Source organism: Heloderma suspectum, chromosome 2 (assembly GCF_057233095.1).
Source record: "Heloderma suspectum isolate Gila_16-S chromosome 2, 16-S_ref, whole genome shotgun sequence".
NCBI classification, from domain to species: domain Eukaryota; kingdom Metazoa; phylum Chordata; class Lepidosauria; order Squamata; family Helodermatidae; genus Heloderma; species Heloderma suspectum.
The window spans coordinates 232025068-232052664 of NC_139459.1; the positions used below are offsets into that span (position 1 = coordinate 232025068).

Consider the following 27597-nt stretch of genomic DNA (forward strand, 5'->3'; position numbering starts at 1 on the left):
GGTTTGGCTTGCAGTTGCATTGGTTTGGGTCTGTTTTTAAGGTTGTGGCTGGATTGGAAAGCCACTGGGTGTAGTTTGGACCTGTGCACCCACCTTGGCTGAAGGCCAGCCATAAGGAGCTGGGTCAGTTATTTGGACTATCAGTGGGAGTGGATCGCCACCTTCCCTCAAGGGTATTCAGATCCCTGTTATAAAAATCTTTGTACAGGGATGATGCTGTCATCTCTAATCTTCTACTTCGAGGATGGTTATTCAGCCCATTGTGGCAGAGCATTCCAGTTGCATTGGCTGCTACTGCTGTGCAGCAAGATTCACTCTGGTTCAGGTCTGGTTGTGCATAGGTATGCATGATTACTTAGGTAGAATGAGGATGTACATCTCAGGGCTCAGTCCTGGGCCCAGTGCTCTTCAACATTTTTATTAATGACTTGGATGAGGAGGTGCAGGGAATGCTTATCAAGTTTGCAGATGACACAAAATTGGGTGGGGATAGCTAATACCTTGGAAGACAAACAAAATTCAAAGTAATGTTGATAGACTGGAGCACTGGGTAGAAAACAACAGAATGACATTTAATAGGGATAAACAGCAAGTTCTGCACCTAGGAAAAAGAAACCAAATGCACAGTTACAAGATGGGGGATACTTGGCTCAACAACACTACAAGCAAGAAGGATCTTGGAATTGTTGTAGATCACAAGCTGAATATGAGCCCACAGTGTGATGTGGGTGCAAAAAAAGGCAAATGTTATTTTGAGTTGCATTAAAAGAAGTATAGCTTCCAAGTCATGTGAAGTACTAGTTCCCCTCTACGCAGCACTGGGTAAGCCCCACCTGGAGTACTGTGTCCAGTTTTGGGCACTGCACTTTAAGAAGGATACGGACAAACTAGAGAGGGTTCAGAGGAGAGCAACGGAGATGATCAGGGGACTGGAAACAAAGCCCTCTGAGGAGAGACTGAAAGAACTGGGCATATTTAGCCTTGAGAGGAGAAGACTGAGGGGAGACAGGATAGCGCTCTTCAAGTACTTGAAAGGTTGTCACAGAGAGGAAGGCCAGGATCTCTTCTTGCTCATCCCGGAGTGCAGGACACGGAATAATGGGCTCAAGTGACAGGAAGCCAGATTCCGGCTGAACATCAGGAAAAACTTCCTGACTGTTAGAGCAATACAACAATGGAATCAATTTCCTAGGGAGGTGGTGGGCTCTCCCACACTGGAGGCATTCAAGATGAAGCTGGACAGCCATCTGTCAGGGATGCTTTGACTCGGATTCCTGCATTGAGCAGGGCGGGTGGACTCGATGGTCTTATAAGCCCCTTCCACCCCTACCATTCTATGATTCTGTCCTATGATCCCACGGAAAATAATATGCTGGTTTGCATGACATGGCTAGCCCAACCCACAATGAGCCGCGGTGCATGCTGGGTGTCATTTTGAATATGCTGCCCACGATAAAGGGTTGTGCTGTGTGGCACATAAACTTACTACTAATTGAGGATTAGGCAAGGGTTGTTTAACCCTCAAATAACCCATGATGACTGGGTTTGCATGACATGGCACAATCCCTAATTGTCCTGACTGGGAATTGCGTATTGAAAGTGGTGATCATAGGTTAAATAACCCATGATGACCAAGCCATGTCATGTGAATCAGGTGAGTGTATGGGTGGGCTGCATCTGCTCTGTGTTACCTTCAGTGCGATGTGAATTCTTCTCCACGTTGTACTCCAACTAGTCTACTAGGTACAACTAAGTCTGTGCGTTTTAGTGGGGGTAGGGTGGGGAGGAGGATTCAGCTGAACTGCCTTGGCATAGGGAACATACTCCCTCTTCTTCCCAGCACCCATCTCATTGCAAACAGTTCCATACTCTTTGGGGAAAGTGTGCAAAACTTCAAAATGAGGGGCATGTTTTGGAGCTATGAAATATGCTCCCCATTCTGGCTCTGCACTGATAATAACATGAAACAGTAGGGTGGACATGGAGGGCAGAATGAAGCACTGAGGAACCTTACAAGACAAATCCCAGGGTCAGAGCAATACTTCAGTAATCTCGTATTCTGTGATCAATTGCATAGGAAGGAACAGAGCCTGTACCATTCCTTTCAAGTCCCACAAATGGCATACTTGACTGTTGCATCCATTGATTGGGTTTTCTGGAAAAATTTGAGTTGGAAAACATTCTGTGGCCATACATTGACTGAAATCTGATTTAGCATGTTTACCTGTATTCATGAACAAAGCTAAAAGTACACCATGTTAATCTTACGTGCTTTAAATCTCAGTTTTTCCCAATAACCAGCAGGTGAATTGAAGTATTCAATTAGGGAAAATTCAATGATGTGCACCTAGTGTCATGAGTCTGATCCTTCAGGTACACATTCTTGCATTCAGGCAATCCAAGATATAGGGTAAGGGGCTCAGAAGATTCCTGGCATTATTCTTCCCAGGCAATCCAAAACAATGGTTCTAGAAAAAGTTCTAAACAAATCCACACATGCAGAGGTTTAGTCCTACTTTGAAGTCCTTGTTAGAACCTCAGCGCTACATGAGTCAAGGCCTTTCAAGACAGGTTCAAGAGTAAATTCAGAGTAATCCCACACATACAGAGGTTCTTGTGACCATAGCTTCCATTTTGGTATCTTCACACCACATGGGTCCAAATCCGTACCAAACAGGAATTCACGGTCTATGAAAAGTGTAGCAGTACTTTTCATGGCAGCTTCTTAACAATACAAAGATCAAAAACAAAGAGTCCAAATTGGATGAAGAGTGCCTCAAGAGGCTCAGCCTAGGTAATATGTCTAAACATAGAGGATTCTGGGCAGTGAAGAAGAGAATGTTCCTAGCAAAGGCTCCCATCCTGGGCATCTGCTTAAAAACGAAGTTGTGGCTGTAATAGCCCTCCTCCTGATCAACTGACTGACAAGGGATTTTTGCCTGGCGATGAAGCCCCTGCCCAAACAGAGTGTCTCCATTCTGCCCTTCAGGGGTAACACCTCCACACACACCCTGCCCCAGTTAGGTTCTCACAGAGAAGCTGCTAGCCTTCTTCCCCTCCAAGGCTGAAGTGAGCAGCTGGATGGGAGTAACTTAACTCCGACCTGCTTTCCTCTGAGAATACTGACAGAGATAAGCTTACACTGATTCCAACATTCCACAAGCTGAATAGGCCCAAACCCTTCAGAACTGCTTCTGATCAGATTCTGGTTATATAAATCCCACTGCAGTGCTGGGCTGGGCCACAACATCTAGTGTGATTTCTATATTAAAACAAATTCAAAGTTATACTTGGGAATTAATTTTATTGGATTACTTCTAAATATTTTAAGAGCATACTTTTCTATGAAATCTAGATTTAAGGAATGAATGAATGCACTGAGAACTGTTAACATAGCAATTTTAGCATACCAAAAGAGTGCTTTCTAATAGTCACCTGAAAAGAGTTAATTACAACTTTTTGATTTTAGATTTGACTACTATTGCATCTATTCCAGTTACCCAATTCGACTTGTATGGTATGCATTCATTATGTTACTAACTAATGTTATGAAGCAGTTAATTTCTAAAAATGGAAATTTTTAACTTTCCATTCCACATCACTGATTGTGACATAGTGGCTGGATTCACATGTAATACTACCCATGGTATGGGTTGTTGAATTCTGGGTTGTCGTGATGTGTGAATACATCCATGTTAACAAACCATGGCTTATTAATCACAGACAACCCAGAATGAGAACCTATGGTTTGCTGTTCGGTTGTGAACTTTGGGTTGTTTAAATCATGGGATGTTATTACATGTGACCCCAGAACGGTGGGTTGTTTCACCAGGCTAGAGGTGGCGGGCCAGGGTGGTTAAAAAACCAGCCACTCTACATGCCAGTCCTACAGTACCACAAAGTCATTTGGGATACAGGGAGGGGTGGGCGAAGGAGGAGGGAAACAAACAATCCAGGGATTGAGAAAAAAAAATGCAGTTTGTTTGTCTGCCAAACAAAACCTACGTAGGTCAACAAACCATTGGTTATTCAGTCGTGTCCGACTCTTTGTGATCCCATGGACCATAGCCCGCCAGGCCTCCGCTCTCTCCCGGAGTGTGCTCAGGTCCATATTCATTGCATCGGTGATGCTATCTAGCCATCTCATCCTCCGCCGTCCCCTTCTCCTTTTGCCTTCAATCTTTCCCAGCATCAGGGTCTTTTCCAGGGAGTTTTCTCTTCGCATTAGGTGGCCAAAATATTTCAGCTTCAGCTTCTATATCTGTCCTTCCAATGAGCAGTCAGGGTTGATTTCCTTGAGGATTGACTGATTTGACTTCCTTGCAGTCCAGGGGACTCGTAAGAGTCTTCTCCAGCACAACAGTTTGAAAGCATCGATTCTTCGGTGCTCAGCCTTCCTTATAGTCCCGCTCTCACAGCCATGCGTTGCTACTGGGAAAACCATAGCTTTGATTATGCGAACCTTTGTCGGCAAGGTGATGTCTCTGCTTCTTACTATGCTGTCTAGGTTGGCCATAGCTTTCCTCCCAAGGAGCAAGTGTCTTTTAATTTCATGGCTACAGTCACCATCTGCGGTGATCTTGGAGCCCAAGAAAATAAAATCTGTCACTGTTTCCATTTCTTCCCCTTCTATATGCCAGGAAGTGATGGGGTCAGATGCCATGATCTTTGTTTTTTTAATGTTGAGTTTCAAACCAGCTTTTGCACTCTCAACTTTCACCCTCAACAAGAGGCTCTTGAGATCCTCTTCGCTTTCTGCCATTAGGGTGGTATCGTCTGCGTATCTGAGGTTGTTGATAATTCTCCCGGCAATCTTAATTCTGACCTGTCATTCATCCAACCTGGCATTTCTCATGATGTACTCTGCATATAAATTAAATAAGCAGGTCGACAATATACAGCCTTGTCGTACTCCTTTCCTAGTTTGGAACCACTCGGTTGTTCCATGTCTGGTTCTTACTGTTGCCTCTTGACTCTCATACAGGTTTCTCAGGAGACAGGTAAGGTGGTCTGGTACTCCCATCTCTTCAAGAATTTGCCACAGTTTGTTGTGATCCACACAATCAAAGGCTTTAGCATAGTCAATGAAGCAGAAATAGACGTTTTTCTGGGATTCTCTTGCTTTCTCCATGATCCAGCGAATGTTGGCGATTTGATCTCTAGTTCCTCTGCCTCTTCGAAGCACAGCTTGTACTTCTGGTAGTTCTCGGTTCACATGCTGCTGAAGCCTAGCTTGTAGGATTTGGAGCATCACCTTGCTGGCATGTGAAATGAGCGCAACTGTACGGTAGTTTGAACACTCTTTGGCATTGCCCTTCTTTGGAATTGGAATGTAAACTGACCTTTTCCAGTCTTGTGGCCACTGTTGAGTGTTCCAAATGTGTTGGCATATTGAGTGCAGCACTTTAACAGCATCATCTTTTAGGATTTTAAATAGCTCCGCTGGAATAAAGTCATCTCCGCTACCTTTGTTGTTCCGTGACAAGTTCCCTGAGCTCACTATCATGGCTGTCAAGGACATTAACATCTTTCCTGTATAGTTCTTCTGTGTATTCTTTCCACCTCTTCTTAATCTCAGCTGCTTCTGTTAGGTCCCTACCTTCTTTGTCCTTTATCATGCCCGTCTTGGCACAAAATGTTCCCTTGAGATCTCTGATTTTCTTGAAGAGATCTCTAGTCTTTCCCATTCTATTGTTGTCCTCGATTTCTTTGCATTGTTCATTTAAGAAGGCTTTCTTGTCTCTCCTTGCTATTCTCTGGAACTCTGCATTCAGTTGGGTATATCTTCTGCTTTCTCCCTTGCTTTTCGCTTCCCTTCTTTCCTCAGCTACTTGTAAAGCCTCATCAGACAGCCACTTTGCTTTCTGGCATTTCTTTTTCTTTGGGATGGATTTCGTTGCTGCCTCCTGAACAGTGTTACGGACCTCCGTCCATAGTTCCTCAGGCACTCTGTCTATCAGGTGTAACCCCTTAAATCTATTTCTCACCTCCACTGTATATTCATAAGGGATATGATTTAGGTCATACCTGAATGGTTTAGTGGTTTTCCCTACGTTCTTCAATTTAAGGCAAAATTTTGCAAGAAGCAGCTCATGACGTGAGCCACAGTCAGCTCTAGGTCTTGTTTTTACTGACTGTATAGAGCTTCTCCGTCTTTGGCTGCAAAGGACATAATCTGATTTCGATATTGACCATCTGGTGATGTCCATGTGTAGAGTCGCCTCTTGTGCTGTTGGAAAAGAGTGTTTGCTATGATCAGCGTGTTCTCTTGGCAAAACTCTATTAGCCTTTGTCTTGCTTCATTTTGTACACCAAGGCCATGCCTGCCTGTTATCCCGGTGATTTCTTGACTTCCTACTTTGGCATTCCAATCCCCTATGATGAAGAGGACATCTTTTTTTGGTGTTAGTTCTAGAAGGTGTTGTAGGTCTTCATAGAACCGATCAACCTCAGCTTCTTCGGCCTCAGTGGTTGGGGCATAGACTTGAATTACTGTGATGTTGAATGGTTTGCCTTGGATTCGTACTGAGATCATTCTATCATTTTTGAGATTGTATCCCAGTACTGCTTTTCCCACCCTTTTGTTGACTATGAGTGCTACTCCATTTCTTCTAAGGGATTCTTGCCCACAGTAGTAGATACGATGGTCACCTGAATTAAATTCGCCCATGCTTGTCCATTTTAATTTGCTGATTCGCAAGATTTTGATGTTCAGTCTTGCCATCTCATGTTTGACCACTTCCAGCTTCCCTTGATTCATTGATCTGACATTCCAGGTTCCTAAACAATATTGTTCTTTACAGCATCAGACTTTCTTTTCACCACCAGACACATCCACAGCTGAGTGTCTTTTCGGCTTTGGCCCAGCCGCTTCACTCTTTCTGGCGCTACTTGGAAATACCCTCTGCTCTTCCCCAGTAGTATATTGGACACCTTCCGACCTGAGGGGCTCATCTTCCGGCATCATATCTTTGAGCCTTGTGATACGTTCCATGGGGTTTTCTTGGCAAGAATACTGGAGTGGGTTGCCATTTCCTTCTCCAGTGGACCACATTTTGTCAGAACTCTCCGCCATGACCTGTCCGTCTTGGGTGGCCCTACACAGCATAGTTTATGGCTTCACTGAATTACGCAAGCTCCTTCACCACAACAAGGCAGTGATCCATGAAGGGGAAACCATTGGTTAGCCATGGGTTAAATAAAAAATGGGTTAGCATTACATACGAACCAAGTTAATGCAACAAAAGCTGCTGAGAAGTTGAGAATTAGCAGGAAAATATTTTCCATTTACCTCCAGAGTACCAAATTGATCTTCTGACCAGGTTGAAAGCCAGATTATATATTGAAGAATTTGCTTAATCCAGGTATGCTTGGATTTATGGCACAATTTCCCATTCAGTCACCTTGTCCAGAAATCACAGATTAGACATTAGACCAGGCTGTACAAGTTTTTATGCTAGACATCAAGGAAGGAACCTTTCCTCCTCAGCAGCCAGCTTTACCCTGAGTGTGCTGGCTTGGAAGGAGTGGGGCTAGTACTGTCCATTTGCTCCCCAGGGCATTTCACATTTGTTTTTGCTAGGTACCAAGGAGAAGAGGTCAGTAGCTGCCTGAGGTTACTGTCAGCCCTGCATGGGCCACACATGTGCTGATGGATTGTATGTTGTGTACCCCTGCAGTAGACTGAGGCCAGAGACATAGTAATCTTTAGTGCTGATAGTATCTAAGCCTCTTGGGAGATCACATTTTGTAATACTCCCAACATCTGCTGTGGCTGAAAAGTATTGTAAATCATCACTTAGTTCCAAACAGAGAGAATGGTGTAGTAGATCGTTTTAGACTTGCTGGGGTGAGCTGGGTTGAAGTCCCCATTCAGCTATGAACTCATTAGGTGACTTTGAGTCAGTCATCCTGATCTGCCTCACAGGATTGTTGTATGGATAAAGTGTTGGGGGTGGGGGAGTAAAAACTATGTGTGCCACACTGAGAAGCTTGGAAGGATAGAAAAATATAATAATTTAATTTTCTAGATCAAGGATGGGGAACATGTGGCCCTACAGATGTTGAATTGCAACTTCTATTATCCCTCACCATTAGCTGTGCTGGCTAGGGCTGATGAGTTGCAGTTCAACAGCACCTGGAGGGCCACATGTTCCCCACCCCTGTCCTAAACAAAAATTACGGTTAATGGAACGAAACGTTCGGGTTCAGATTCATTTGATTTTTCTCCATCAGTTTGTATTTAGTGGAGGGAAGTCTGAGTAAAAGGCTCTCTGACTGGTTCCCTAACTTCATATTCCATGCTTCTTCGTCCAGGCGTGATACCAGAAGACAGTCGGATCCTACCTAGTTTGTCAACACTAGAAAGGAAATGTGTGTTTCATACTTGTAAATTACACATTCAGTTCCCTCACTTTCTCCAGTTACTGCACTGAATGCCTCAAACTGTGTTACAAATCAGTGGTATTCATTTTATAGCCATTGAAATTAAGTCTGTCTTCCAAAATGAATGAAAGTTAGTCCGGTATTCCCCACAATGTCAGATCACGTAATGTATGTTTGTCTCTGTTTTGTCTGTTTTCATTCTAACTGTATATCAAAATCAAATCATTTTTGCTAGGCTTGAAACAAAACTCAAAGTTATTTAGTCCAATTCTAAAACCGAAGGTTACATTCTCTGTGGATTAGGTCTTTGTAACTTCCACATAACCTATTTGAGATGGTCTTTATGAATACTTTTCCTCAAAGGTCATCAACACAATGTAAAAGTAAGTTCAAATTATAGAAATGCCACTATTTAAATTTTATGAAGTTCCTTCAAACTATAACAGTGAAGAAAGACACAACCCATTAACCGTCCCCCAGCATGCATCCATGCATGCCACATATAATCACATACCCGATTTAGTGGCACACTCACAGACACATAACTTCAGTGTTTAATATAATCGCACCTCGGTCTACATGACTGTCTGCTCTGTAACTTTTCAGTGTGCTTTTACTTTGTTTCATGAAATTAACATTTAATGTTCCACATCGGATAATGCACAGAAAAATTTACAAGGTTTGAATTATGCAGTTATTGTATAATACAGGAAATTGGTTAATTTGGGATTGGGTAGTGAAACTGGTACTTTGCTCTCACTGAATACAGTATTATTACAAGGGCTGCAACATAATTAGATCAATGGAAAAGTTATCTCTTTCTGGCTTTGTAGCCAGAACTGACAAGTTGCTGCCACCACAGGATCTGTTTTAAAAGAAACCATTGGCTTGTAGAGCATGTATGCCCTCGCTTCCCAGCTCTGCTGTCTCTTGCCCCTTTAAAGAGACCGTGTTTCTTGGAAGGTGGATAATGCTGATTTGGGGGGAGGGGAGGGGAGAAGAGGCAGCAGCTTTGAAGAGCCACACAAGGTTCTGTACTTGTTCCATTCTGTTGATTAGCCATTTTTGGGAACAGGATTTATGCCTGCATGTTGGGGAGGTATCATTGTTTCTCATACTCCTCTGTCTGTTCTGCTTGGCAATGAAGCATGCAACAATCCTTTGTAAGGGGGTGGGGGTCAGAGAAAAATGGTCTCTGTAAGCAGAGTACCTCATGTCTTGCTTGACAGGGAACCCACTAGTCCAGGGCTGGGTAAAATGTGGCCCATGGGCAGCATGCAGCCCCTGCTGCCCCCCCAAATTCAGTTAAAAAAAAAAAAAAAGATGGTGGCCAAGTGGCTACAGAACCCCGAAAGGTAAGAACTAGCTTGTTTGCAAGCTAGTTTTGACCCTTAGAGCAAATAAGATAATTCTGAACCTTTTGGCACTCTGTAGCTACTCAAGGCACCATTAAAAAAATTGGTACTCACAGGGGGTTTCTGCAGGGTATACATGGCCCCTTGTCCTTCCACAGCTGCCCCTCCCTGCCCTAGTCCCTTTGTGGGGTTGTTCTCTTGGAAGCATCTGGTTTATGATTGTTGGGATGCTGTACCAGGTCACCTTTACTGTGATCCATGACCATAACCACTAAAACCTTCAGAAGCAGTACAATTCTGCAGATGAAGGGCTGGATAGAAACAGTAGAGAATTATGACCATAATACCTTAATCCTTAATAATAATTTTAAAAAACCTTAACTGTTCTTTATTTCATATACCTTAATCCTTTCTTGACAATTGATGCGGTCTATTACTATGACCTGGTTCACACATAATGACAATTCATAGTTTAAACAACCCATGGGTTGTCATGCACAAGTGGGAGAGCAAGCGCTCTGCCTTCCACACACCCGCCACTTCCTCTTTTACACAACATCCTGCAATCAGCTTGTTCATTAGATGTTGAACATGACATGCAAACCTGGAGCAATGGGTTGTTTAGTGGCTAATAGTTTGTTGTTGGGTTAACCGCTGGGTTGTTAAGCCCCTAAACAACCCATTGGTCTGGGTTCATTCATCATGTCACACTCAACAACTTATGAACCAGCCAATCATAGGTTATTGATTAAAAATGGAAGTGGGAATGCGCTGCAGGCAGTGCATCCACTCGCTCATGGTTTAACTCATGGGCTGTCATTATGTGCAAACCACTCCTATGTGTGGTTGCTCAATAGGATTTTTATATTCTATTTTTGTGAATAAATATAATATAATTTTTGTCAGAATTCTTGGTTTTATGTATATGCCATTTAGTAAATGACTAAAGCCTTAAAGATTAATTAAATAAAATTTCTTTCATTGAGTTGCAACCCAAGTTAATACCTGTTTTACAACCAAATATAGTAATAAATATATATCACTTGTTATAGATGAGTATTGGGAGAAATATTAAATGGGGAAGGAGCCTAGGCTTTTGAACATCAGCTACAGAAACTTCTGTGAAGTCTTGCTCTGATACATTGGGCGTGATCCTTCCCCATCTAGTCCCAGTGCCTACATATGGAGGGATCCCTGATGGGAGTAACAGCACCCTGTTTTCAGTCTTTCCCCCATCCCACACACACTCCTGATATTCTTTGGCAGGCTATTATGGATAATGGGAGGCCTTCTTGAGAAATGCAAGAGGGGGGTAGAGAATAAGCAGGGAGACAGGAGTCTCACACAGGTGTCTCATTCCCTGTAATCAGCATCTGTGTGTGCTGGAGTGTAGGTGGGCAGAGAGGCGAAACAGTGCTCTGTTGTGGCTTATTGGGATCTGCCATGGGTACTGCACTTGAATAGGAAAGAACTTGCCCTCTGCTTTTAGATCTCCATGTGGAATGTTTAAGGTTAGTTTTTCATTTCTTTAGCAGAGGAGGTCACCTTTGGGATTCTCAGTTGTCCACTTAATGCTCAGCATTGTACCAAGGAATTGACATTGAGGAGATGATGAAATATACAGCAATAGTACTAGTATGGAAAACAAGTAGTACAATATTCAGTTTCTCAGTAAGCTTGAAGAATGATAAGCAATACAAACATGAATTTGCAAGAAACCACGTCTCAGTCTACTATATCTTGGTAAAATAATTTCTATTAATTTCTTGTAAGTCATATTACTCAGTAATTGGCAAGGTGTTGATAATTTCAAACATTGGATGCCACAAATTCCTTAAAACCTGCAACTTATATAGTGCTTTATTGAGACTCTCACAATAAGGATATCATTTTGTAAAGTGTTGCAAATTTTAAACACTTTAGTTTTCTTTTTAAATGTTGGATTATATATAAATGGTAGTAAATTGAGTAAAAATTATTGTATTATACTATATTATCCCTGCTTCTATATCGTTCCTTAGTTTTTCCTTTGCTTGGATTATTTTCCTTTGTCTTAGTACTGTCTCAAACATCATACATTGGTAAGTGTATGTGAATAACACTACTTTAATTTTTTTAAAGGTTACCCTGAAGGCTGATCTTTGGATTGCATACAATTAACTCTTTAAAATGTATTTGTATAATTGAAGGTAGTTTTAAGGGAGGTATGGGATGTTTTTGGAGGGTTGAAACTTGTAAATATTTGAGATTTTCTATTCTTATTAGATCTTAAAGTATATGTTCCTTTGAATTGATTGCATCTTTTATAACATTGAATATTCAATACTTGAGAGAATTCAAAAGCTACAATTAATGAAACCTGTGAAGTAGTAAATCAAACACATAGGGTCAGGTAATGAATAATGAATGCCAAGTCATGGTTTGAAGCTACAAGGATGAGCCCTCTTCCCTTACACAATCCACTTAATAACCTTGTTCACACATCACACTGGCAAATTGTGAGTTCACAGCTGGTTTGTAGGGATGCACAGAGCATGTGAGCATTTTCCAGTTTGAATAAACAATCTACAAACATCCTGCTCGTAGGTTAGTGTGATGTCGCAACCCGGACACTCTGGGTTGTTTATGGGTTAAACAACTCAGAGTTAATCCATGGTTTGTTGTTGAGTTAACTCTGGGTTCTTTAACCCATAAACAACCCAGAGTGTTCAGTTTCAGACATCATGCTAACAATGTATGAACAGGACGATCATAGATGAAAATGAAAGTGAGGAGCATGCCAGAGGCAGCACGCTCACTCAGTCTCACTCAGCCCCCACCAATTTGTGGGTTAAATAACACACAATAGCCTGTTACATGTGAGCTGGGTCTGTGTGTATGTATTTGATTCTTGAGGAGGGATCTAGGAGGAGGAACTAGAAAAAAGCAGCAAATCAGCTTTCTTAGGTTTCAAGCCTTTTCAAACACTTTGCCATACCAACTCTCTGGATTAAAAAAACAGATTAAGGTATATTGTAGCAAGTCTCGAAGCTTGTATACCTGCACCCAGGATTATAATCTGGCAATTTTTTAAATACTTTTTATTCTACTTTTATCTTTATAAATGAAATAAGAAACACCAACAACATAATCATCTTCTACAGTTTCCAACATTACAGTATTCTTAAGAGGACCCATCAGTAATAAAATAGAGAAAAAAAGGAGGAAAAGAAAAAATATAAAAAGGAAAGAGAAGGACAAAGGGGAAAGAAACAGGAAAAAAAACAAAAGAAAACAGAGCAAAATATAAACAGAAGATTATATAACAAAATTAAATTTAAACTACATTACCCATAAACTTCAAATATCACTCTACTTAGAAATTATACCTATAATATTACCAATCTTACAAATTAATACAGCATAAGTAATCAATTTCAATATTGTATCTTCAGGCTTATAACAAGGAAGCAAGCTTACAATTCATTTCCATTGGCCATATAATGCCTTTCAGCTACTATATAATAATAGAGCTTAAAATCAACCAGCCAAAAATATTACTAATCCTAGTATTATAATATTGAAAATAATAATAATAAAGGAAAGATTATAAAGGATAAAAAAAAATATACAACAATCACTAATGTATTTTGTACTATCTATATTTTAGATAGTATCCTTTCTAAATATATAAATGAGTGTGCACATTTCTATACACCCTCACACAAGAGATTTAAGTACAATATATCATATCCATTTTGGGGGGAAAAAAGAAAAAAATGAAAGCAAAAAGACAGATATATATAAACAGTTATCTCTGGTCTAGCCTGGATCTTACAGGCTAAACATAGCCAATGGACAAAATATGTTTATAAATTCCAGTTCATGAGGCTGGAACAGAAGTCTCGCGTGTTTTTCCGATTAGCCACGCCTCTGCCATTTCATGATTTAGAAACTTCTTCATCTGATCTTCAGAAAAAATGCAAAATGTAGCAGGATATTTTAAATGATATTGTAAGTTCATTTGTCTTGCCAGGTTTCTCACCTTGGTAAATTGCCTTCTCTTATCAGCAACTTCTTTGGTGTAATCCGGAAATAACATAACTCTATCTTGTTTTGATCCCCCCAAAAGATTTCCCCCCTTTCTTGCCAAACACAGGATATGATTTTTTGTGGAGATTCTTGCAAATTGAACTATAATTGTATAATCAGTCCCTTTAGCATTTGGTACATGAAATGTATGCTCAATGTCAAGTAAATAATCAGATGACAAAGAAAGTATCTCATGCAGGAACTTATCTACAAAAGTAGACAGATTTACATCAGTAGATAGATCTTTGATACCAATAATATGCACATTTGCTCTACGGGTGAAAGCCTCAAGTTGGGAGATTCTAAAAGCCAAATTGTTGTAAAAAGCTTGTGATGCAATCTCCTGCGCTGCCACCTGATCTTGCAGCTCGTTAACCTTCGCCTCCATCTTTTGCCAAGAAGTATTAATTAAATCCACTGCCCCTTGCAGGGTGGTGATGGAGTTTTGAATTGTATCCAGCCTCAGCCTGTTCAGCAAATTGCGAAGAGAAAGTTTTTTATCAAAGCAAGCAAATCCCCTGTATTTCCATCGCTTCTCGAAGCCTTTGCCAAGGGAAGTATGGGGGCGGTTGGCGGTGATCCTGCTCCTTTTCTCCTCCTTGATGTTGCCATCCTTCTCTTTAAATAGATCTTGCAGGTCCTCAAATATTGTTGGTATTCATTAGTCCATAAACACTAAAAACTACAGCTCATCAGCCCTGTGTTCTCCTAATTAGATAGGAGTTTCAAAACAACTTTGAGCTGTATCTAAGCTCTGGCAGACTAACCTTGGAATCCAGCCCTTCTGCTGCTTCACAAAAGGAGCTACTCTTCCAGGATTTCATCCAGATGCTGCTCTTGCTTCCCCTTTTAATTCCAGGGAAAGATAAAAAGAGTTTTCAACCTTTTAAAAGCTGTTTGAGATAGCGTCCCACACAGCCTCCGCAGAACGCTGCCAGGGCAACATGGCTCCAGACCAGAAGTCCTAATCTGGCAATTTTTAAAGATTTACACACAACCTTATTGCCACTTTATCTCCTTTTTTCTTCCCCCTTTCCCCTTAATTCCTCAAAAGTAAATCCAAATAGTTTTCCATGAGTGGAAAACCAGTGTTTTGGTCTTTTAAAAAAAAGAAAAGTGGTGGTGGTGGGGAATGCAACATCATCCTCCCCTCCTCACCCCTTGCAGTCCCCTGTACAAGCCCAGAAACCCCAAACTGTATTTTATTTCTTTCCCAAATTTATTTAATGCTTCCCAACAAGATGACCAGTTAGCACCTCCCGCTGCAATGCCCCAGAGCTAGAAACTTCAAGGCCCAGAAAAAAAACTTGGTAAAATTTAGGAAAAAACAGGTTTTGCAGTTTTTCTGGAAAAATTGAATCATTTTGGATTATGAAATATTTTATTTTAGAACACTTAATAAAATGTTTAAGAGAAGGTGTTCATGTATTACTACCCAACCTTTACTCCCTCAAACGACTTCTAAAAATTACATAATAGGACTAGAGATATAAAATATCTGGGAATGTTAACACGGGGTGGGGGGTGGGGGATTATTCTGTAACAGTCAGTGACCACTTGTTTAAATCATGGGTAGTTGGGATTGTGTGGGAGTAAGTAAGAGTACTGCCTCCTGACCACTTGCCTGCTTCTGCTTTGTTGCCACTTTGGTAAACTCCACCCCAACCAATTCCTTAGAAACAGATGCTGTAAGCTGGTCTTCCTCTGCCTCCAGTTCTTTCTGTTTTTTTCTGGCTTCTAGGATGGTTCAGATGTTTGAGGGACTTCTTGCTGAAGTTCCCCCTGGACAGACATAAAAAGGAATCTAAAATGTATTATGTATATTTTGGTTTGTTCATAGAATTAACGTGGGTGGTATATTAAATCTAAAAGTATACTTTATTCAGGCAATAATTACAAATTTACTAACTGAATTTATTTTTAAATGTTTTAAAATTAAATGACAGTAATACATGTGTACTATATGAAAGATAGAAAGACTACCACAGAGTATTCAAAAAATATATTTAAGCTAAACATTTCAGCTTCTGCCCTCCTCAGTAGCTGTGCTGTTAAGATGTTAAGCTGTCTGTTTTTATATATATATATAAAATCAAGAAAGTAATCCCGATACTCTCAACTAAGTAATAATGTTCAATATACAAGAAGGGTTTATCTGTGTTTCTGCCTCCCTTTTCCAAATCCCTTTTGTAATTTAGCAGAAGAAAGTGGGCCTTCAGGATTTCCTCTTTGGTATTCTCCCATTTTCTTCACCTCTGATCTGTTTGGTATCAAAGAGAGGAGTAAATAAGATTTTTTTAAAGCTACTATCCTTGGTAGTTTCAATCTTTGCTATCAGAATGGAGGAATTAGTTGCAGTTGTTGAACAGAAACTTCTGAATTGACCCAAGTAACCATAATTTTCGATATAGTAGTCTTCCCTAACCTGGTGCCCTCTTGATGTGTTGGACTACAACTCCCATCACCCAGCCAGTATGGTCATTGGGCATGCTGGGTGGGGTTGATTGTAGTCCAACACATTGGGAGGGCACTAGGTTGGGGAAGGCTGTCTTACACAGTATGAAAGAATGCTAGGAAGTGAGTTTCTTTTTAACAAGTAGCTTGTTAAACAAAATCCATAAAGGATAGGTCCATCTCTTAGCCAGATCAGCTAAATAAGATTTCTGTGTTTAGAGCATTGCAACTCATGATGTTGGGGGCAAAAAACAGGATAATGGATAATGTGTTAATGTCCGCTTGTAAGCTTTCCAGAGGCATTTGTCTGCCCATTGTTGAAAACAAATAAACCTTTGGTCTGACCCACGAGGGCAGTTCTTATGTTCAAAACTTGCATTTTTAGAAATCAGATTTTTAAAAAACAAAATTAGCAGGGCTGAATTTAAGTGTGGAAGATGGGGTGTAATTACTAATCTAATACCTTATTTTCTTACAGATTGACACATTGCTGTTAAGTGTCAAAAATGGAGATTAGAGAGTAATAAGTGGAGGAAAATAGAGAAGGATAAAGTTTGCATTAAGGTAATGTGTCATTTTTTCCTGTTTTTATGTGATATGTTTGTTGTGGTATATGAATGTTTGGCTTTCTGGTTTTGTGTATGCATATTTCAGGTTTTCTTCTGAAGCTCCTGAGCATTATGGTTTTAGCTGGTGAAAAGTTAAAACTATTACCATGTAAATGTTGAAAGGAATGGTCTATGTTCAGTAATATAGTAAGTGTGTGAACATGTGGTGTTCTACTGATTGGATTCATCCCACAGTATTTAATATAACAGAGTGTCCCTTGCAAAAATAGAAGGGCTCCTTCCATTTCCAGAAAGGACCAAGTTCCAGTGTAGGGAATGGCCCAGGGCGGGGGATTTCACTGATTGCCTCTGTAGGCCCCCCCCATGTCACCACCCACACTATTCTGGAGGGTTCCCTCAGTCCTCTGGAGCAGTTTTTTCAAGAGGCACAGGTGGCTGCTTGGAGAAGGAGGAATCGGCAAATACAATCCCCCCACCCTAATCCAGTGAGAACATCCTGTGAATAGAGTTCTGCTCATTGGAACTCCGTCCAAGCTATTATTTCACACTGTAAGATTTTGATGTTCCAAGTTTAATTTTTTTCCCCATGTCCTTCAGTCTTCTGGCACAATTTTTGCACATAGCAACATGAGTGAGAGCAAGGCCTACACTGAATCTTGGGCATGTACTGGGGCATTTAAAGTGAAGGAGGTATTCAGCCACTTGTACTTCTGCATCCTGCATACAGTCATCATTTTCTAACATGCTAATTACTTAACCTGGCCCAGAGGTTTTTTAATCCTAAATACTGAGCTAGTGGTTTAGGTTTGTTCAAGAGCTGAGTTAAAATTAATGGGAATAGATGGGTCCTCATGTTTGGCTGACATCCTCATTCGGCTTGTGTTGAGAACTAAGGCTTAAAATGAAGCTTTTTGTGGGACTAGAACCATATGTTTGTGTTATATTCGGAGAAGAGGTCCCTAATTCCATCCCAGACACAAGTGTACTTGTGGTCAGTGATGTGGGTTTTCCACAAAGTGTTGAATTGGAAAAATTTCCTTGCAAATTAGGGTCATTTGCATAGGAAAATTTCCCAGTGCAGATTAGGTTAATTTGCGTAGGAAAATTTTCAGTTTGTGTTGGAAAATGTTCTGATACCCTAGGCAGAGGTGGGCAACTTGTGGCCCTCCAGATGTTTTGGCTTACAACTCCTGTCATCCCCACCATTGGGTATACAATGAGGAAAAAAGGCGGGGTATAAATGCAATTAAAAAAAAAATAAATAAAAATACTGTCTAGACTTCATGGGAGCCATAGGCCAAAGCATCTGGAGGGCCACAAGTTAAGGATGTTTATTTTATTTGTATTTAATAAACAACAAAGCCCCCCAAAAGTACACAGCTAAATAAAAAAGTATCCCATATAATTTTTTTGTCCCAATATACAAGTGTTTGATCTGAAATATTTGAGGGCAAAGTTAATGTACACACATTTACTGTGATTTAAATGCTTTTGTGACCTGGTTTGCACATAATGACCACCCATCGGTTTAAAAACCAGGGGTTGTCATGCATGACCGGGAGAGAACGGGTCTGCTGCTGCCTTTTCCACTTTTACTGAGCAACCCACAATCAGCTCCTGCTGAGCGTGACATCCAAACTCAGACTGTTGGGTTGTCCAGGGGCTAAACAACCAAGCAGTTAACCCATGGTTTGTTGTTGGGTTGCTCTCTCCCACTCATTTTTAAAACAATCGTTTTTAAACCTATGAATTGTCATTACGTGTGAACAGACCCATTATGTAACAACATTTATTGGATATCTGTAAAAATTTAAAGACGGTATCATGCATGTACTTTCTTTAAATTGCTTAAATTTAAGAAAAAAAACAAAGGTACTGAAAACAGTTGACACACTAATTTTAGCAACCCAAAGTTCTGTGCATGAAATGCTGACAACCACTCATCTGTTTCAAAAGAGTTCAACTCTCTTTTGCTAAGGTTGTTGGGGCACCTTCAGTTTCATTGTTACTACTTATTAATTTAATTTCTCACTGAGACATTCATATGTAATTCAGTGACACACGCACGCACACATACATACACATGTACACTCACATACTTGCTAGATATAATCACCTGAAACACATTTACAACTTTGAAACTGCCAGGCTTGCCTAATATTGCATTTGCAATTGGCATACATTCATTTTTATTAATTAACTTATGAAATGGAAAATTTTCTGTGGAAAAATACAGCACTGGAAAATTTTCTGTTTTGGAAAACGTTCCACCCCACATCACTGCTTGTAGCTGGACCAAACAACCTTGAATGAGGAGCAGCTCTAATTCGATCTAAATTTTAAAGTAGCAGACCAGAGCACAGCAGGCCAAAATTAGCTTCCCCTAAGACAGATCCTAAAAATTTCTGGTGCTGATGAAGGGTTTCCTTTGAGAAAAGAATTTGGAATAATGGACCCAGGTTAGCCTTCTCAGCACCTTGCTCTTGACCACAAACACAGCAAATTGGAGCAGTTTTCATCTTTGACTTCATCTGGATCCTTACTCCAGGGAAAACTGTACTTTGAAATACTTAAGAAATACTTGTACAAGGTGCAGTACAGAGCTCTCTGTGCCTATGTGCACCAATATTTCCATATTCTGTACGCAGCACAACAGCTTTAGCTATTTGTTTGTTAAGGCACATCCTATGAATAACTGTAGAGACGTTACATGGTTTTGTATGTTCCTATAGGGTAGATATCTTTTGTAAGCTGCTGGGGGAGCTTCCACTTAAGATATACAGCACATAGCAAATGCTGGAGGCCTGGTACACTCCTCAGCTGCTGCCACTACCACCACAGCTGGCGTGGTTCAGCTGGATGGTGGTGGCACTGGGAGAATGGCCAGGCTTATGCAGTGCACCTTAATGTGTCAGCACCACCATGTTAATTATGCCTGCACCACTCCCAACATGTGTTATGTTGTGGGCAGGATGGCATAATTAACATGGTGGTGGCAGTAGGGATTAGGAGGTGGCCTGGAGGCAGTACTGCTAAACAGAGTGCCTGGGCCATGCATCTGTACTCACTGGCACTGACTGGATGTAATTTAACATGGCAACACCAGCAAGTTAATGCATGATGTGAAGCTGTGCTTGGGCAACCACTGCAGGCAGGCAGGCACACAGCCCGCTCCCTAGTTAGTAAGTCATATGGGTGGGCGCTGCTGGCAGGGGAACCATTGATATCAGCTTGACCTGCACCCCCCAAAACCTGGAGCCAGGCCTGTTCAATTATCTACTAACCCTCAGTATTACCTTATTTAGTGAACATTGGTCAATGGTTCTCACAAGTACATTGTCACTATTCCTTAACTTACTTTACTAGTATCATACAGGCTGCTTAGTAAATTGTAACTGCTTGGGATGTTAACAGAGCAAAATCCTTGCTTTCCTCTCAGATGCTATTGCTCCCATGATTCATTTCATTCTGTAGTACTCTTAATCTAGAATTCCAAGTCACCACTACTCTTTATTGTGATAACTGTATTCATGATCAGTTTTCCAGTCATTGCTCCATTTACTGCAGTTCCTTTGAGTTTCCTCCCTTATCACTTTCACTCCTCATCTCACTTGGAATGCTTTCTGTAACTCCCAAGTTGCTAACTCATTCCTCTGTCCTTTTACTTCATGAACCTTTCTTTCCCTGGCTTGATTCTGCTGACTGTATCTTAATCTAGTGGAGCAACCCTAATCTTTTGTATGAATATGCATTGTCTGCTAAGACTATATGAATTTGTACAAAAATAATAAAATCCATAGTCTAAGGCAAGGGAGCATAAATGATGCAAATACATTTCCATGGATTTATTATGTATAATTCTGAGATTCCAAAGAATTCTGGATTATTATTTTTTAATGCTTGGAGTGGAGGCTGGCACAGGGCTATGGTGGGGAAAGGAAGTAGGATGAAGTTCGAAGCAGGAAAATCTTTTAGAACACTGTGCTGATGCCATTTTTGCTATGAAGACGGAAAACTATTGAAAAATATTTAATGATAATTTGGCAGATAAGTTGTTTAATTTAAATAATATGTTGGCAAACTCTTCTGAAATATGCAGGGAAAACCTGGCAAGCTATACCTGAAGCAATTGATGGCATTAGTTGGTAACCAAGACACAGAGCTACATCAAATGTTTTAATTTTAATTTGCTTCAGTGGAAGAGTCTTTAAAAATGCTGATAATCCATCTAATTTTAAAGAACTGATGATGTGCATCAGTCTCGTTTAGTGTAAAGAGTAAGTATTTGTAGTTGGCTATATTTGTGTAAAAAAAGAAAATGACTTATCTACTACATTGAAATTGATTTTCCTCTACAGAATACTGCATGGCCAAATGGACTGGGATTGGTGGTCTACAACTCTGCATTCATAGTCGACAGCTCCATATTTTTCATACATAATACTGTTTGACTTGATTTATATAACATATAACAAACTGGACTACCCTGTCACATTTTGATAAAATAGTATGCAAGAATTAAGAAATTTAAGTATTCACATTACCCTTTTATCTCTTTTTTTCTTTTCTTTTTGTCGCAACTGTGGATAATCTACTTTGGCCAATATGAAGCAGGGATGAGTAATGGGCAGCCCACAGGCTTGACATGGCTCCCAAAGCAATATTGCCCACATTTGCACAAAACGCACAGATGGCCAACATCTGAAGTCTGTCACTCAATTTTCCTTATAATAGTTCAGGATCTGGATTTATATTTTGTTGCAAAAAAATAACAGTTTCACAGTTATCTGGATCCATAATAAAGATAGCTATGAAGCCTTTCTTACTTGAAGGTGCTAAGAAGCACATGCATGTAGATATGAGCCACAACGCAGCCAAAATCCAAAAAAGAAATGTAACAGTAACATATTTATTTTCTTTACAGTACAATAATGGAAAACCATTTTATCACACCTTGATTAAAATTTGGTATGGCCACCAGGGACTATGGCACCAGCAGAACTTCAGGGTGGAAAAACTTTGCTTTCTGTCCAAACTCAGGCCGTGGCTTGTCCTCCTCTAATGAGCCTAGATCCTGAAGTTGAACTCAAACCCTGGCTTTAAGCTCTCTGTTGTTAGAGGAGCAACAAACTAGGAGTTCCGGTTTGGATGTAACACTGAGCCTTTGCTGGTTAGTTTAGCCACACCTGGTTGCAGGAGGAGCCAAGGGGGTGCAATCGGAAACATGCACAAGCACACTTGCTTATGAACAATAAGCCAGGATTCTGAGGGATTCTGCCTTAGTGTTTTGTGCAAATGCAGTCATTATCTGCTCTTCCTGAGAAGATGTTTTTGAGTTAATCTGCCTGTCTGGACAATGGATTAAGATTTTCAAGAAGATATTAACGTTGTTATGGAGAACCAAATGAAACAGACCTGCTCTTAGTAATGTCTCAGTTCTGAAGTATTTATTGATTATCATTTATTATCATTTAGAGAGAGGATAATTCTTAAATAAATGTTATATAACATTTTTTTGGAATATTGTCCTAAAAATTGTGTAAACTCATTTGGCTTCTGGGTACATAAGCCAAATTTCAGCCACTGCACAGTATAGAAATGTAATAAATAAATAAAAATCTGTAGTTAGAATCTATTTTGGAAACCAGGTGTATTTTCACAATTGTATCTTTTGTATGTTTCCTATGTAAGGGGTTGGATCCAGATTAGTTTTTGTGAACCGCCCAGAGAGTTTCGGCTATTGGGCGGTATAGAAATGAAATAAAATAAATAAACAAACAAATTTGCACTCACCAGAGTTCTGCTGCTGGAGGAGGAAGCGGATGGGGCAGCAGTTTTCTCCTGTTCTCCCTTCAGCCCCCAGTGCCATCTTCCACACTGTTCTGGAGGATGCCCCAACCCCCCGCCATAAATGCAGGAAGCACTTGCATGGACTGGAACTCTGAGCCCGACACTAAATATATAGTTTCATAATTCTGGTTGGGGGGTTGGCAGAGCAGGTTGGCAGAATACCTGTTCAGATGTCCAGATGCAAACCATGGCTTGTATTCAGACTTGTTCTCTACAAAATTCCATTAGCATAGGAGGAAGGGGTGTAGAGCAACTATTTTCTCAGATTCTTCCTTCAGTTCCCAGCATCACCTGCTATTCGAAAGGATTGGGGGACCCTCATGAACTGCTGAAAAGTTCATGCTGAGGGCTGCAAAGGGCAGGAGACTTGGAGAAAATCACTACCCTGCCCCCTTCCTCTAGCAGGAAATCTCTGCTGGATCCTGGTTCCCTCTGCAAACAAATGGAGGCTTTCTATTTGTGGAGGGGCAAGTCTGGGTCAAACCCACTTCTTAGAATCCATGCTGTTTGAGCTTCAAGGCATATAGGAATACCATAGTTTAGAACTGCCTGTCTGATTTCCTTTCCATCTGTTCAGCACTCCAGTCTCTTGGTGCAGTGCTGTCTGGACAGACCATAGTGACAGGTGCAACTATTCATTATCAATTTAGATATTACACCAAACCACGGTTTGCACATCCACTTCAAACACTGGCTGGTAAACTAGAATGAGAAGTAAATGCAGACCATGGCTTGTTAACTCAGACATTGCACCAAACTATAGTTCAGCTTTGTTACACATGGTTTGACATGATGTATAAATTTTCAAAACTTTATAGAAATCTTTTGAGAAACTAGGAAAGAAAAGTTAGGACTTCCAGAAAAATGGAAAGATGAAGAGAAACATCGCTGCAAGATGTGGAGTAGGGTCCAATGAGAATGTGGTTTGGTTCACACATAGCAGCAAATCATGGGTTAATCATCCCACAATTTGCCAGGTTGTATTCCACTTCTGATTTGAATATGCAACCTCTGCTTGGCTGGATTGTAGGTTACTTCATGACGGGTGAACCCAGAAACTAAGACCCAGTTCACATGTAACGGTGGTAGATCATGGGTAAATTAATTTATTTAACCCACAATTTGCTGGGTTTGCATGCAGCCTCCAATCATAAGTTATTCTGTGACATTCAAACTTGGACACTATGGGTTAATCATGGGTTAACCTAAGAACTAATCGTAGGTTAATTGCAGGTTGTTTAGCCCATACTGTCTGGGTTCACAGATTATGGAATAACCTACAATCGGAGGTTGCATATTCAAAATGGTGGTGGCGCATGACTCTGCCAAATCTGTTGTCATTGCATGCAAATTGTGTTTATGGGTTGTTCATGGGTTAAATAACCCAGAGTTAATCTACAATTAGTTCTTAGTTTAACTTTGGGTTGTTGAACCCATGAATAACACACAGTGACAGATCCCATGTCATAAAGTGACCTACGATCGGGCCGATCGGAGGTTGCATATTCAAATTGGAAGCTACTTGTGTGCGGCACATAACCTGGCAATTAATTAACCCATGATTTGCCACCGTTATATATGAACAGGCTCTATATGTGCTAGGTAGCTTTTTTTATCATAACTGTAAGAACTAGAAACATCTTGTTAAAAATGGGAGCTAGAACTGTAAGGATTCCTGATAAGTACTGGATTTACTGTTTAATATGTTGATTTTTGTTGCATTCGTTACATCACTGTACCTAAATCAAGTTTTCAAAGTCTCTTCCTTTACCCTGACTTGTGTAAATCTTCAGGCAATATTTAACATTTAATAAAGATTGCTTGTAATCTACTCCACGGAACAGTAGATTTTGGGAGAAAAACTGATGTTAAATACAAGAAAACAATCTGACATTTTAACTTTTATTTAAAGATTGGATTTTGGTTGAGTAATTAAAGTGAATGTTACTATTTTGGAATTTTTATCATTCTTGGGATTTTTGTTGAAAGCATGGTATAATTTATTGCTGCATTATGGACTTACATGTGTAAAACTTGTTATTACATTTATAATAATTAAAATTAAATAAAGAAATAAAAGTATATTATGAAATATTTATAGTAACTTCTTTTCTTGTTGTTTAAATTAGTGAAAATTAACAAGTACCTTGGTTCTTTCCTACATCTGCTTTACTGTTCACTTGTTCTGGCATCACTGCTCTCGGCTCCATTTCTAAATGTACCTTCTGATTGAGTCTTGGTTTATTCAGAAGTCAGTGAGTAAAGGGGTAAGAGATGTGAGGGCAGTATACCCTCCTTTCTCGCTCTCGCTACCTATTTTCTTTGGATGCCATGGGAATAGTTTGGCCAGTTTGCATAGTATTGTTAGAGGTCACAGTCTCTCAGAAGATTATTCCATAATTGTACACTTTGGAGAGAATTAACTGTACATTTTGTAGAGCATGTGTGTATGTATTTTGAGTGCTTTTTGTTTTGTTTTTGAGGATAGCTTCATTCTTCCCCTTCCATCCTAGAGTCCAACTAAAGAGATACATAACTACTGTGAAGGTTAAGAATGTTTGGGTGGGTATCTGCTTACTGAGTCAAGTTTTAAACTTCTTCCAGTTTGGACCATAGTGACAGTAGCTTAACTGCATTTATAACCCACAGGCTCTTGCTGCATAGGGATTTTGAATTCCTGTGATATAGTGTAGAGTACTTTGAATCTTTGGTTAGGTGTTTTCCATATGAATGATTTTCGCTGGCTAGGGTGGGGACCTGATGTTTCCAATTCGAAGCCAAGGAACTATTGGTTGTTTTCCCCTCAACAACCCAGAGTTCCTGGTTCACATGTCACACGGGCGCAAACTGGATGCCAATTGGAAATAGGGAGTGGGCAGGAGGGAGTGTGCTCACTCCTGTATGGTCCCAGCAACTCATGGGCTTTCGTTACATGTGAACTGGGTCTTTCTGCAGTTATTTGTGCATTCTCCTTTTCTGCAGAGGTCATACTGTTGAGTACATATTCCTCCTCACATCCTCCACCCCATGATGATTTGCCTTATTGCATTAGGCCAAAGGTCCATCTCATCCAACGTTCTGTAACAGTTGCCAGCCAGATGCCCAGTGGAAAATTCAAAATGATGGCAGTCCAGTCAGAGGTTATTCCATGATATGTGAACCCGGACAGCATTGTTTAATTATGGGCTAAACAACCCAGTTAACCTATCATTAGTTCTTAGGTTAACTGTGGGTTGTTTAACCCATGATTAACACATAGTGTCTAGGCTCACACATCACAGTAAAACCTCTGATTAGAGGTTGCATATTCAAAATGGTGGCAGCACACAGCCCTGGCAAATCAAGGGTTAATTAATATGTATTTTGAATATGCAACCTCTGACTGGAGGTTATTCTGTGATGTGCAAACCTAGACACTAAGGGGTAATCATGTGCTAAACAACCCACAGTTAACCCACGATTTGCTGCCATTATGTGCAAACTGGGTCTATGGATTGTTCCTAGTCAAGCCGCAGGAGACAACTTCTTGATGAATTGTAGTTCACCTGTTTCACATTGAAATCTGTCTTTGAAGTTCCCTTGTTCAAGAGTGGCCATCTGAAAGTTGATGACAGTGTGTTTGGGAGATTGAAGCATTTCCCCACTGGTTTTTGAATATCAGGTTTGTGTCAATCAGATTTCTGATATCAGGTTTGTGTCAATTTTTTCTTTTACATAGAGACTGGCTTGTTTATCCTTTGTAGAATGCGGAGGGGTACTGCAGGCAAGTAATGACATATATCACATTGGAAGGTCAGCATGTGTATGAACCACTGATGTTGTGAATGACATCATTAGGTCCTGTAACAGTGTTGCCAGAGTAGACCTGGGGACAGAGTTGGCATCTTGGTCTGTCACAGGCCCTTGTCTGTGTCTCCATTGTGTTCTCTGTTGCTGGTGAGTAGCTGTTGTAGGTTGTGTTTTAGGCTGTCTGTAGGCAAGTTCAGGCCTATCACCTAAGGCCTGTGAGAAGGAAGTGTCATTGTCATCTGGATGGGCTGTAGATCACTGATATGAGTGGATATTTGAGTGGTTTTAGCTGGGAACTGTAGGTGACAACAAGTAGTGGTCTGCTTTCTCTTCTGGGTCTGTCCTATAGTATATTGTTCCTGGGTACCAGTCTGTCCCTGCTGATCTGTGTTTTCACTTCTCTGGGTGAGTATTGTAGTCTGAGGATTGCCTGACTTAAATCCTTAAAGTGTGAGTTTCTGTTCAGTGAATCTGAACAGACAATTGTATCATAGGGTTTTGCTGTAGACCGTGGATTTTGTGGTATATTCTTGGTAGAAGAAACTGGAAGCATGTAAGTTTGTATAGTTGTATGTATATAGTATGTATAGGTCAGCAGTCTTCCAATACAAGGTGGTGTTAATATATCTGTGGTGTGGTTGCACCCTTGTATTCAGAAAACGACCCTGTTGCATGGACTGGTCAATTAGGTTGATAGTGCGGTAAAAGTTACAGGTGTCCTGGTGGAACTTTGTCAGGGCCTTTGTCATTTTTGGTGGCGTATGGTCTGACAGTCAGACACCCCAATTGTGATAGGAGTGATGGCCAAAACAATGGGGTGCCCAGGGGTGCCTGGTTTGTGTATTTAGAGTGGCAGGTAGAAGATGCTTGGTTGAGGTTCCTAAGATGTGTCCATATAGACTTGGCTTTGCACATTTGTAGGAAATTGCTTCATCAGATTGTGTAGTTCCTTCTAGAACCAAAGTTGTGCAGAACCAAATCTATATGGACATACCACATGAGCCTTGGCCAGGTATCTTCTATCTGCTACCTAATGTGTTAGTTTTTAAGGTGCCACAAAACTCTTTGCTGTCTCCGTATTATGAACCCACTAGTATTCAGTTTTACTAGACAACTCTGTTACA

At 40.5% G+C, this 27597-nt stretch overlaps 1 protein-coding gene across 8 annotated transcripts in view; it reads left to right on the plus strand.

Moving 5' to 3' along the window:
- BRD4 (bromodomain containing 4) overlaps positions 1 to 27597 on the plus strand; it is a 128398-nt gene that overhangs the window by 12969 nt on the left and 87832 nt on the right. For all 8 annotated transcript variants that reach the window (XM_084838409.1, XM_084838406.1, XM_084838408.1 and 5 more), the window contains exon 2: positions 16744 to 16829. The gene's annotated coding sequence lies outside the window, so the exon portion shown is untranslated. The remainder of the gene's footprint in view (positions 1 to 16743; positions 16830 to 27597) is intronic.